The sequence below is a fragment of the Chlorocebus sabaeus genome, chromosome 13 (assembly GCF_047675955.1).
Source record: "Chlorocebus sabaeus isolate Y175 chromosome 13, mChlSab1.0.hap1, whole genome shotgun sequence".
NCBI lineage: Eukaryota > Metazoa > Chordata > Mammalia > Primates > Cercopithecidae > Chlorocebus > Chlorocebus sabaeus.
In genome coordinates this window covers 44,567,285-44,579,300 of record NC_132916.1, presented here as the reverse complement: position 1 = coordinate 44,579,300, position 12,016 = coordinate 44,567,285, and the positions used below count along the sequence as shown (strand labels likewise).

The 12,016-nt window shown below is 33.5% G+C and overlaps 1 long non-coding RNA gene across 3 annotated transcripts in view; it reads right to left on the bottom strand.

Moving 5' to 3' along the window:
- The window catches only part of LOC119625198 (uncharacterized), a 457,728-nt gene that overhangs the window by 68,724 nt on the left and 376,988 nt on the right, over window positions 1-12,016 (bottom strand). For all 3 annotated transcript variants that reach the window (XR_012095130.1, XR_005241295.2, XR_005241296.2), the window contains exon 3: window positions 1,448-1,581. This is a non-coding gene — a long non-coding RNA (uncharacterized lncRNA). The remainder of the gene's footprint in view (window positions 1-1,447; window positions 1,582-12,016) is intronic.

The following is a 12,016-nucleotide window of genomic DNA, read 5'->3' as shown; positions in this document are numbered from 1 at the left end:
CATATCGATTACACACTGAACCATACTAGATAGGAAATAAACCTCAGGATATGGAAAACGAAACTGAAAGTTTTCTTGATATTTAAAATAAGATTCTCATGTGTATCATATATAGTAGATTCTAATTCATGTAAAAAATATTCTTAGTATTATGCGTATAGCAAATGTGACCTAAATGACCATGTAATATATATGTATATTTGTTTTAAGCAATTTAGATTTCTGGTGACTATATTTCCACTCCCTGAATATTTTTAGTTCTTATTCTAGACATGAGTGATGACAGCACTTCTTTGCTCACTGTGGTCATCCAGCCATGTGAATATTTTAGTTAATGGTTGTTAAATGTGAGTGCTCTGTGTTACTTAATTGCCTGTGCAGGTCCTCTAGAGCTTTCTTTTCTTTCTGTCACGGTACAATGACCATGTTCAGTATGGTAGCCATTTCTTAGCCTGTGTACGAGGGTTAGAATAATGCAGAGAATTGGAGACTCATAATGGGCATAAAGCATGAATAAGAAATAAAATCTGACTAGTCTGAGACTGGGAGGTTTTTAAAATTATCTCAGCACAATCTAGCCTGATATAATGGATTTCAAAACTGATTTCATTCTAAGTAGTTTCATGTTGCACTAAAATGTTGTTATATTTTGTAAGATGTCTTCTGATCCAAGGATATGTATGAGTCATGTAAGTTATATAAGCATAAGAATTTCCTCCCAGTATCACTGCACCTTTGACAGAAGCTACATAGGAGCTGGTTCCAACTTACTCTTTTAAATAGAAGCCAGAAATACAGAGTTACTATAAAAAAGGGAGATTCAAACGTCCCAAAATCCAGAATGAGTCTGTCAGACTTGTAGCTACATTATGACAATCTAAAAGTTTAGTCTTCTTCTAAGCATGTACAACTTTCCACTTGCGCACAGAAATTAAGGCAAGAAAGGGTAGACTTTCTGCAAAAGCAGCTTGGAGTCTCATCTTCCTCCACCAAAAGCAATATCAGTTTTCAGTTGACTCTTGCATATCAAAATGTGTCCTGCAATGTTTACCACCCGATTTGAAAGGGAAAAAATCTAGATCTGTAATTATTTTTCACAAAAATTGGTATGAAGTTTAAGTTATAAAGACTCTGAAATGAGACACAGAGCCCCCACATATTTCAGCTGTATCATTTTTCAATTGCCATTTGTTGTTATTGTTGTTTCCTTTATTCTCATGCTGTCCTCTGGCTTTACAAAATCCGATTTGCAGTGCCTGTGTAGGTGGGCTGGCCTCCCTCAGCAACTCCCTGATTAGTAACCACTTTTCAAATGTTCTCTTATTTTTTGTCTTATCATGTAAATTGTAGTTCTGAACTCTTTCCTACATTTGAAAATTCCAAAGAGCTCACTGCAATAAATTCATAACTGAAAAACATAGCAGACCTCCCTTCTATGGTTACGCACCTTTGAATATAGGAGCATTTCTTAATGACATACAAGAATCACATGGTTTAGAATTTTTGAGAGGTGGCACTCTCAGTGCACTTCAAATCACACTGTAAAAGTCTCTCCATCTATTGGTTGAAAGTGGTGACTACCTGAAAGAAAACAATGTAAAGTAAATTGATTTCTTCCTACAAGGGCATTTATTTGATACATTACTCTATAGTAGTAGAAGTATTGTGTCACTTTAGCACAATACTTCTGAATCTCTCACACCCTTAGGTACTTGGATTTTCAAGTAAATTACATAAAGAAAAATCTTAAAATTGAAAAGATACCTATTTCAATTACAAACTGTATTACAAACTAGCAATTATTTCCAGAAAATCAGTCAGTATACAAATGCCTAAAATATCAGCTTATGCCACACAGAAACATACAAATAACTTTAAAAATTTAGGAAATTCTCTAATTTTTTAAAATTATTTCATCATATTTAGGGACAAAACAATATGGTCATTAAATTGGGAACAATAATTAAATTATGAACATTAAACATATAATTAATTAATTATAATTAATAATTATATCATCCAGTTTGTAATGCTCATAGTCTAAATATCATTATTTAGTTAAGCATTTACACAAAAAAATATGTTCTGGAAGAAAATGTTCTGCTAATCTATATGATGTCCATTTACATTTGTGTTACTCCAACTCCTATATTGGTGTATCTCAGATTGAGGAATAAAACAAAGAAAAAATATAAATATAATACATAGGAGACAAAAGAATTAAAGATGTGAATTATAAGGAAACTGGAGCCAAAGGAAACTACTAAAGTTTGATTAGGTGGGAAGATTCAGAGAAGAAATCACAGTTTAAGTGTGAAATTGTCCTAGAGAATTGAGAATCGGAAGTGACTGGAGAAATGGTTATGTTGGGAAAGGGTAAATTCAGACAGGAGGAAAATCAGGAATATTCACTGGTAGAAAGAAATCACCCTAGATAATACTGCTACCTATGCTTTCCAACATATTCTTCATAAACAAATACTATTTCAGAGACTGGGAGTGTCTAACAGTCATAAGTCAAAGCCTGTAATGCAACCCACTCCACTGCACGGAGCCATCAAGATAATTAAAGGTAAAGCCAAGAGCAGAACCCAAGTGTCTTAACATTCTGCCAATCGGCTTATTACTCCTGCCTCGGATAAACACAAACAGACCAAAATAAAAACATGATATAAATGACAGGATTTATTGGTGATCAAACATCTGTTCAGTGGATTTTTCAATAAGAAACATATTTCAAATTGGCAACCACTTCTGTTCCTGAATTGCACACTAACATTTTATCATGAGAATCGCATACTAACATACCTAAAGTCAGATTAATCAATCAACGAAACTGTTCTTTTATAACCTACACAGCTTTCTAGAAAATTTATTGTCACCTTATACGTTCTATTGCTGCAGATGCATTCTTGGTTACCATTTTCAGTCTAATGCTATTTTGTTCAAATTCTTGAGTGAATTGGGATTGATAGAGTACATATCTAACTAGATACAATAGCCTAATTTAAAAAAATGAAACATGTTATATTTTATATTAGTACTTGAGTAGGCATTAGTAGTATAAATACTTTTACACTTAAAGTAATAAAATATATTTTAAATTATGGTTGAAATGCAGTGGCTCCTAAATTGCTCACGGTTTTAAAAAATTATTATACATACATAAAAGTTTTTGAATAATTGAAACTAACACGCTTTAATCACTAATGCTAACTTCTTTTTTACACATTTTTAATGGAGTTTAAAAAAAATCTCTTTCACATAACATGATACTGTTTCCTCAAACAAGCCAGTATACATATCTTAAATATTTTCTGGGCTGGGCACAGTGGCTCATGCCTGCAATCCCAGCACTTTGGGAGGCCAAGGCCGGTGGATCACCTGAGGTCAGGAGTTCGAGACCAGCCTGACCAACATGGTGAAACCCGTCTCTACTAAAAATACAAAAATTAGTTGGGCATGGGGATGGGTGCCTGTAATCCCAGTTACTCGGAGGCTGAGGCAGGAGACTGAGGCAGGAGAATTGCTTCAACCTTGGAGGCAGAGATTGCACTGAGCCGAGATGGCACCACTGAACTCCAGCATGGGTGACAGAGAGACTCTGTCTCAAAAAAAAACAAAAAAAAAAAACAAGTTTTCTGAAGAATAAAGCTCATAGTCATTTACATTTATAAACCTGTAGAGATGAAAGAGATGTAGTCTAGTTCATCCTCCCTATTTTGTGAAAGAATGAACTGAGGTTCCTAGAGAATCATGTTCAGAAAGCACTGTGAGGTCTAGAACGCCAACCTAGGTCAGTGGCTCCTTCCACCCACCACATTTGCTTGTTGCCTTTCTGCCCTCTAACTGGTGAGATTTACAGTTGTGAGGTGAATGGATCTTTTTGTCCATCTATGTATACTATAGCTTTGAGTTCTTAAGTATATTTCAATTTTTGTGGTTGTCTTTGGTTCTTAGTATAATTTCCTACATGTTGTTGCCTTTGAAACACTGTAATCTGAAAGTCTCCTTTTCATGATAACAGTAGGTTAGGAATGACAAACAAGGTAAACAACATTTTATAATTGAGTATATCATAATTGTAAGAAAAAAGGACTTGGATTTTCCCTCCACAATATACATTTATATGTTTTCTGATGTGTTTATTATGGGGCAGGTATATTGACACATTTAAATGTTTAGGTTATGTTTAATTTTTCAGTTCTGATATGGTTATCTTAGTGACTTGTGGTGAAGGGAGTTTTGTCATGATGGTTTAAGGTAAATGTCACAATACATTTTCTATAATTCCCAATGCCTTTCTAAATTCAAATTCAAATTTATTGTAGAAGTTATTAGCAGCTGAAAAATATATATACACACATATATTCAAATGTAATAATCTAGAATTTGTGTCAAAGTAAAAGAAGAAACAATGGAGTCTGAATATATATTGATGCATAAATATAATGTATGCATATGACATAAGCATATGGTGTTAAAGGAGCAGAGGCTTAGGGACATACTACACCTACCAAATGTCTAAAATGTTAAGGATAATCTTTAAAAGTAAACTGAAAGACACACAAAAAAAATTCACCACTGTTTCTTGATTATATTCCTAATGATTTCAGACTAGGGCCAGTTGTGTTGAATTGTATACAAAGCTAGGGGCATACTTCAATTCACCAAGTGCTTAATGAACCCTGGTGTCTGTCTTTATGATCTTGATATAACTTATACCATTCAAACCTGTACCATTTCCCAAAGGCTTTGGAACTAATTGAATCCTCTTTAATGTTCAGCAAAGAAGGAGTACATATTTTTACCTTCTGTGCGTTACAGAAGGCTCATACCTCCTGGTGACTCTGTTCCTGTTTTGCCCAAGGCTTGCTTTCTACAGGATCCTGATGTGAAGGGAGGAGTAAGGTTTAATCTTTGGAAAGCAAAGGTCATTGGGTTGCTTTATTTCAGGGTTATTTGAAAGTTGAATACCTTCCTGAGGAATTGTTTCCACAGTGATTGCCAATTTTCTGCTTGAGAGGTTTATGATCAAATTGTCTTTGGTAGGAGTTTTTAGTTGGGAATTTTTTTACTGCTGATGTTCGAGGACATTTGCTTGCACATGTTAAAATTTCTTTTTCTATTGTAGTTAACATTTACAATTTTGAGCACCCATCAAAATGAGTTATCCAGAGCATATGGCCTAGAATTTGATAGATTTAATTTCAAGGAGGAATAACTGAATACAAGACTTTACATGGAAGGCGGCAAGGCTGTGGATAAACCAGAAAATAAAATAAAATAAAAACAGAAAATAATCTTCAAAATGAAACTTCAGGATGTAAAGATTCTGCTAAAAGATAAATAATGTCTCTTGAAACCTGGTAAACACGTAGGGAAAGGTCTAAGGTAAGTTGCAATAAGAACCACAATTAAACCCTTGAACAAACAGTCACTTAGATAAATAACTTATTTTCCTCTGGTTTTTACTTTTCACATATTACCTAAAAGGAAACCAACTTTCTCAAGCCATTCTCATTAACTGTCCCTAGATGTCACCTTAATGAAAACATCCACCAGGGTCTTCAGAGTTTTCAGGGCATAAACATTAAGTGAAATAATGAGTGACATTCTTTACGAAGGCAATGTAATGATACTAATACTACATCCTGCATGAAATTAACACATCTAATGTGACACACATTGTCCAATACTAACTGCAAATTGTAATGCTCCATGTACCAAAATTCTGTGTAACAACAACATCAAAAGATGTTTACATCTTTTTCAGAAACTGTAATCACTAATTCTCTACATTGTATCAGATATCCCAACTTTCCAGTAAGCAGAAAAATGAATATAGAACCGGTTTTATTTCAACATATCAATTTCATTTTAACTTTCGGCTCAGTCAGCTTTATGTCAGAAATACCTATTCTTGCTTCATTTGACTGTTTACAAAAGGAACATATGTATAGTATATGAATAAATAGAAATGTAAATCCATTCCAAAGAGTTCAGTCTAATCAATCTAAAATAAAAATTGCTAAAAATATCAGTGGAAACCTTATTTAAATATTATAATTTATGAATCATTCCCAAAAGTAAGACACACATTAAGGTGGTGCTAATTACAACAATGAATTTCAAAATTACATTTTTTCAAACAACTCTCAAATATTTATGTAAAAATATTATAATTTTATATTCTGTATTTTTAAGTACTTAGTATCATATAAGATCGTATTATGTCCCCAGATAGTAGTATTGTTGGGCCTATAAACAAAGGGGCGATGAAAGAAATTTCAAATTTAATGAGTCACAATTTTAGAATGTCATGAATTCCCTTTTCTGAATCAAAAGCTCAACCTCTGTGTCTCTATTGTATTCCTAACTTTGGTTTAACTTTCAAAATTGTTTTCCAGCACATAGTAAGGAAACACATTAAGGTTTGAGTTCTTTAGCTTTTCCATTATAGACAAACACATCCAATGGAAACAATTAAAACATTGTTAGAGTTTCCTACAGTTTTCTCAAACCAATTGAATGAATTTCACAGCACATAATTTATTAGTTTAAATATAACTTCTGGGTAAACTGTAAGATATATATATATGCAAGAGCATGAAAAATTTCAGAGAAAAGGAGGTCGTTTAATGAATGATCACCATGTGTATAAAAATAAAATATAACTAGTATGAAAAGTTAATAAATTCCTGTAAATTATCTACATTCATATAAAGCACTTTTTAAAAGCAAAAACCCACAAGGAAAAAAAATACTGAATTTTTAACAAAATCTACAAACTTTTATATACAATGCTAATATTGAAAACCAAAATGTACCTCCTGAAAGAGAATTTCTGGTGGAATTATTATTTTGGTTTCAGTCACCCAAAATCAGTAACAAGCCAGGCATGGTAGTGTGCTCCTGTGGTCCTAGCTATTTGGGAGGTTGAGGCAGGAGGATTGCTTGAGCCCAGGAGTTCGAGGCTTCAGTGAGTTATCATCATGCCACTGCACCCCAGCCTGGCGGACAGAATGAGACCTTGACTATAAAAAGAAAAAAAGAGGGCCAGGCGCGGTGGCTCAATCCTGTAATCCCAGCACTTTGGGAGGCCGAGACGGGTGGATCACGAGGTCAGGAGATCGAGACCATCCTGGCTAACACGGTGAAACCCCATCTCTACTAAAAAATAGGAAAAACTACCCGGGCGTGGTGGCGGGCGCCTGTAGTCCCAGCTACTCGGGAGGCTGAGGCCGGAGAATGGCGTAAACCCGGGAGGCGGAGCTTGCAGTGAGCTGAGATCCGGCCACTGCACTCCAGCCTGGGCGACAGAGCGAGACTCTGTCTGGAAAAGAAAAGAAAAGAAAAGAAAAGAAAAAAGAACAAAGTCTCTAATAAAGGAATTCCATTGTGTCAAAATTGTGCTTCAGAAATGATAAAGTATTTTTACTTTTATGTGATTTCAATATAACGCAATATTGTAAGGGGTGAGGAAAAGAGAGGAACTTAATACAGGATAACAATTTCTATGATAGATCTACAGTGAATGTTAATAGAATATATACAGGGTTCCCCAAAGGTGAGCTTTGAAGACAGAGCAAGTTTAGAGTAAACTTCAGGAAAGAGATGATGATTGAAATCTGGGAGATAGTTGTCCACGTGGAAGGAGAAAACACATGCAACAACTAGAGGAGAGACAGATCTAGTATACAGGAGGGACCTGGAATAGTTTCTACTAGGTTGGTGCTTTCAATGGCAAAAACCACAGTTACCTTTGCAGCAACCTAATACGTCTGGCACTATGGCCAAAAGGAAATTAGAGGTGATTGGAAACGAGTGAGGAACCAGATGCTAATTTAGAGAGGAGTATGAGAGTTTTGTTAAGTGAGTTATCCTTTTTATTACAGACAATGAAAAACAGCTAAAAGATTTTTAATAGGGAATGATTTAATCACATATTGTAGATATATTTACTTTGGCAGCAATGTAAATAATAGGTTGAAGGAAGTATTTGGGGTACAGACTGGTCAGGAGGTTATTTTGATAATTTCAGTGAAAACTGAAGATGGCAACTTTTAAAGTTGTGGAAAAAGTAAAAAAGAGTTAGGCAAATAAAGATGTATAAACAGCCCACAGGATTTGATAACTGATTGCTTGAATAAAAAGGAGAACTGGTATAACTCCCAGTTATACCTGATGTAAATAACGAGTTGATGGGTGCTGACGAGTTGATGGCTGCAGCACACCAACAGGGCACAAGTATACATATGTAACAAACCTGCACGTTATGCACATGTACCCTAGAACTCAAAGTATAATAATAAAAAATAAAAAATAAAAAAAAGAAAAAAAAAAAAGGAGAACTGAATGATGGTTTCCTATTTAATGGTGTTGACAGCAGGCTGGAAGGCTGGACCATTAACTAGTACAGGGAATCAAGAATTAAAGCAGACTTAGACTGAAGAAGGAGATAATTGGTAGATAATGGGCTTATTTTTGTATGTAACGAACTTGAAGTTCTTAAGGGGGTATCCAGTGGGGAACAGGTTATATGGTTTTGGAAAAGCTGACGATTACGATACTGAAGTTTCTCACATTGTAGATGGCTTTCAAAATTTTGGAATACTTTAGGTGAGATTAAATGAAAGAAGGCTTGAAAATGGAACTCTATAAAATACCAAGATAATTAGCATGTTCAAAGGAAGAGGAGAAAGAGATATAAGATTACTAAAAAATGAGAGAAGAAAAATCAGTATTTTTATGTAAATTAAAGAATTGACAATTTCCGGACAGGTGTGGTCAAGCAGTTTAAAACTATTATAATATAGTCGGGTAAATTAGAGCCTTGAAAATTTCCGTGGAATTTAGAAAAAAATGGCCATGGCAAGAATAGTTTTAAAGGAATTATGCACAAGAAAAACAGAATGCAGTGGGCTGTAGATTAAATGAGATACTTTTTAAAATCCCAGAATCTATTAGAGAATTCCTTCATATAGAATAATGGCCTATACAAGACATCTGAGATAAAATCATGAAGAACACACATGGTCTCTATCGCATATATTGTCCAGTAGGGGAGATAAGCCTCAATTATAACGTATTCTGACTTTTCCTGTGATTGAGATACTGTAAGGAGGTTTACTTTTTAATGAAGTGTTTAAGGGAAGGTAAAGATTGAGGGAGAAAGTAAATATTGGGCATAATTAAAAACTTTTCCCATTTTTTGTTTTTATTTTTGACTGTGATAAAAACACTTAAGGTGGTATCTATCCTCTTAGGAAATATTTAAATTGTACGCTATAGTACTGTTAACTATAGGAACAATGTTACACAGTAGATCTCTATAACTGACTCATCCTGAGTCTCTAAAAATTTTTGCTTGTTGATTAGCAAATCCCTGTTTTCCCTTCCCGCTAGCCCTTGAAAGTCACCATTCCACTCTGATTCTATGATTTTTAAAAAATTTTAGATACCTCACAAAAGTTGAATCATACGGTATTTGTCCCCTGTGGTTGGTTAATTTCAGTAAGCATGTCTTCAAAACTCACTCATGTAATTGAATACTCCTTTATTTATTTATTTATTTATTTATTTATTTATTTATTTTTAAGGCGGAGTAATATCACATTGCTTGTGCAAATCACATTTTCTTGTTCGTCTACTGATAAACATTTAGATTGTAGATCTTGGCTACTGTGAATACTGTCTCAGAAAAACTACAGGAGTCCAAATATGTCTTAGAGATTCTGATTTCAATTTTTGTGCATAAATACACAAAAGTAGGATTACTGGATCATATGGGTATTCTATTTTTAATTTTTTGAGGAACCTCAGTACTGTTTTCCATAGCAGTTGCATCATTTTGTATTCTCATACAACAGTGTAGGAGAGTTACAATTACTACATATCCTCCCTTGTCTTTTCGTTTTTTAATATTAGCCACCCGAACAATCAACAGTGGGATGATATCTCATTGTGGTTTTAATTTGAATTTCTTTTTTGATTCAAGACATTGAGCTTCTTTTCAAGTACATGTTGGCCATTTGTATGTCTGCTTTGGAGAAATTTATATTCAAGATTTTAGTCTATTTATAATTGGGTCATTAGGTTTATTTGTCATCAACTTGTAGGAGTTTCTTATAAATTTTGGACATTAACTCAGACTATGGTTTGCAAATATTTTCTCCCATTCCATGGGTAGCCTTTTAATTGTGTTGATTGTTTCCTTTGTTGTATACAAGTTTTTAGTTCAGGGAAGTCCCACTTCTCTTTTATTTTGTCGCCTTTGCTTTTGGCGTCATATCTATGAAATCGTTGCCAAGATTAATGTCATGAAACTTTACCCCTATGTTTTCTTCTAGGAATTTTACAATTTTGGGTATTATATTTAAATCTGTTAATCTGTTTTAATTTTTGTATATGGTATAATATAAGGGTCCTATTTAATTATTTTGGATATGGACATCCAGTTTTCCCAGCATCAAGTATTGAAGAGACTATCCTTTTCCCATTCGGTATTCTTGATACCCTTGTCAAAGATCAGTTGACTGTATTTGCATACATTTGTTTCTAGGCTCTCTATTCTGTTCCACTGGTCTATATGTGTGCCTTTATGCCAGTATCATACTGCTTTAATTACTATAGTTTTATAATCTGTAATATGTTTTTAAATCAAGATGTGTGAGACCTCTAATGGTTATGGGTCCATTTTCACCGTTTAATGATGCTAGCTGTGTTGCCTTCATATATTGCCTTTATCATCTTGAAGCGATTTGCTTTCATCTATAGTTTATGGGAAGTTTTTCTTATAATTAAAAGATGCTTAATTTTGTCAAAGTGCTTTTCTTCATCTATTGAGATAAACTTGTGATTTTTATCATTTATTATGCTAATGTAGTATATCACATTAATTGATTTTCATACGTTCAACCATTCTTGCATTCCAAGAATAAATCTCACCAGATCATAGTGAATGATCCTTTTAATGTGCTGCTGATTTGGTTTGGTGGTATTTTGTTAAGGACATTTGCAATTGTATTCACCAGGAACATTGGCTTTTAATTATATTTTGTTGTAGTATCTTTGTCTGGTTTTGATATCAGGATAATGCCAACCTCATAAATGAGTTTTCTCTTTTTTTTCTCCTCTTACAGTTTTTGGAAGAATTTAGAAAGCATTGTTGTTAATTCTTCTTTAAAATTTTCGTAGAATTCACCAGAGAAGTCAAATGTTCCTGGGCTTTTCTTTGTTGAAAGGTTTTTAATTACTCATTCAATCTTCTTACTCATCATAGATCTGTCAAATGTTTTTAAATTTCTTTATGATTTTGTTGGTAGTTTGCATGCTTCTAGAATTTATTGTTCTTTCTAATTTATCCAATTTGTTGGCATTTAAGTGCTTGTAGCAATCTCATGATTCTTTTTACTTCTGTAGTATCATTTGTAATGTCTCCTCTTTCAGTTCTGATTTTATGTATGTGAGTATTCTGTTTTTGTTTTCTTAGTCTAGTTCATGGTTTGTCAATTTTCTTTACCTTTTCAAAAAACTACTTCTTAATTTTATTCATTTTTTTCAACTTTTTCTATATTTCCTAATTTATTTATTTATCTTCTAATCTTCCCTGCTTCCTTCATTTTGCTAATTTAGGCTTAATTTGTTATTCTTTTTTTCTAGTTTCTGAAGGTATACATTAGGTAGTTTAAGATCTTCCTTTATTTACTGTAGGATTTATATATTAGCTTCCCCCTTTGTACTGCTTTTGCTGCATCTGGTAAGTATTGGTATGTTGTTTCATTTTTTGAGTCTCAAGATAATATCTAATTTCTCACTAAGGACTTTTTAGATCACTGGTTGTTCAAAAGTGTGTTATTTAATTGTAACATACTTGTAAATCATTAAATTTTTCTTCTGCTATTTATTTGAAGTGTCATTCAATGTTGAGGGGAAAATATACTTTGCATGATTCAATCTTCTTAATTTCGTTCAGCTATCTTTTGTTATCTATTGTTATCTATCTTGGAAAATG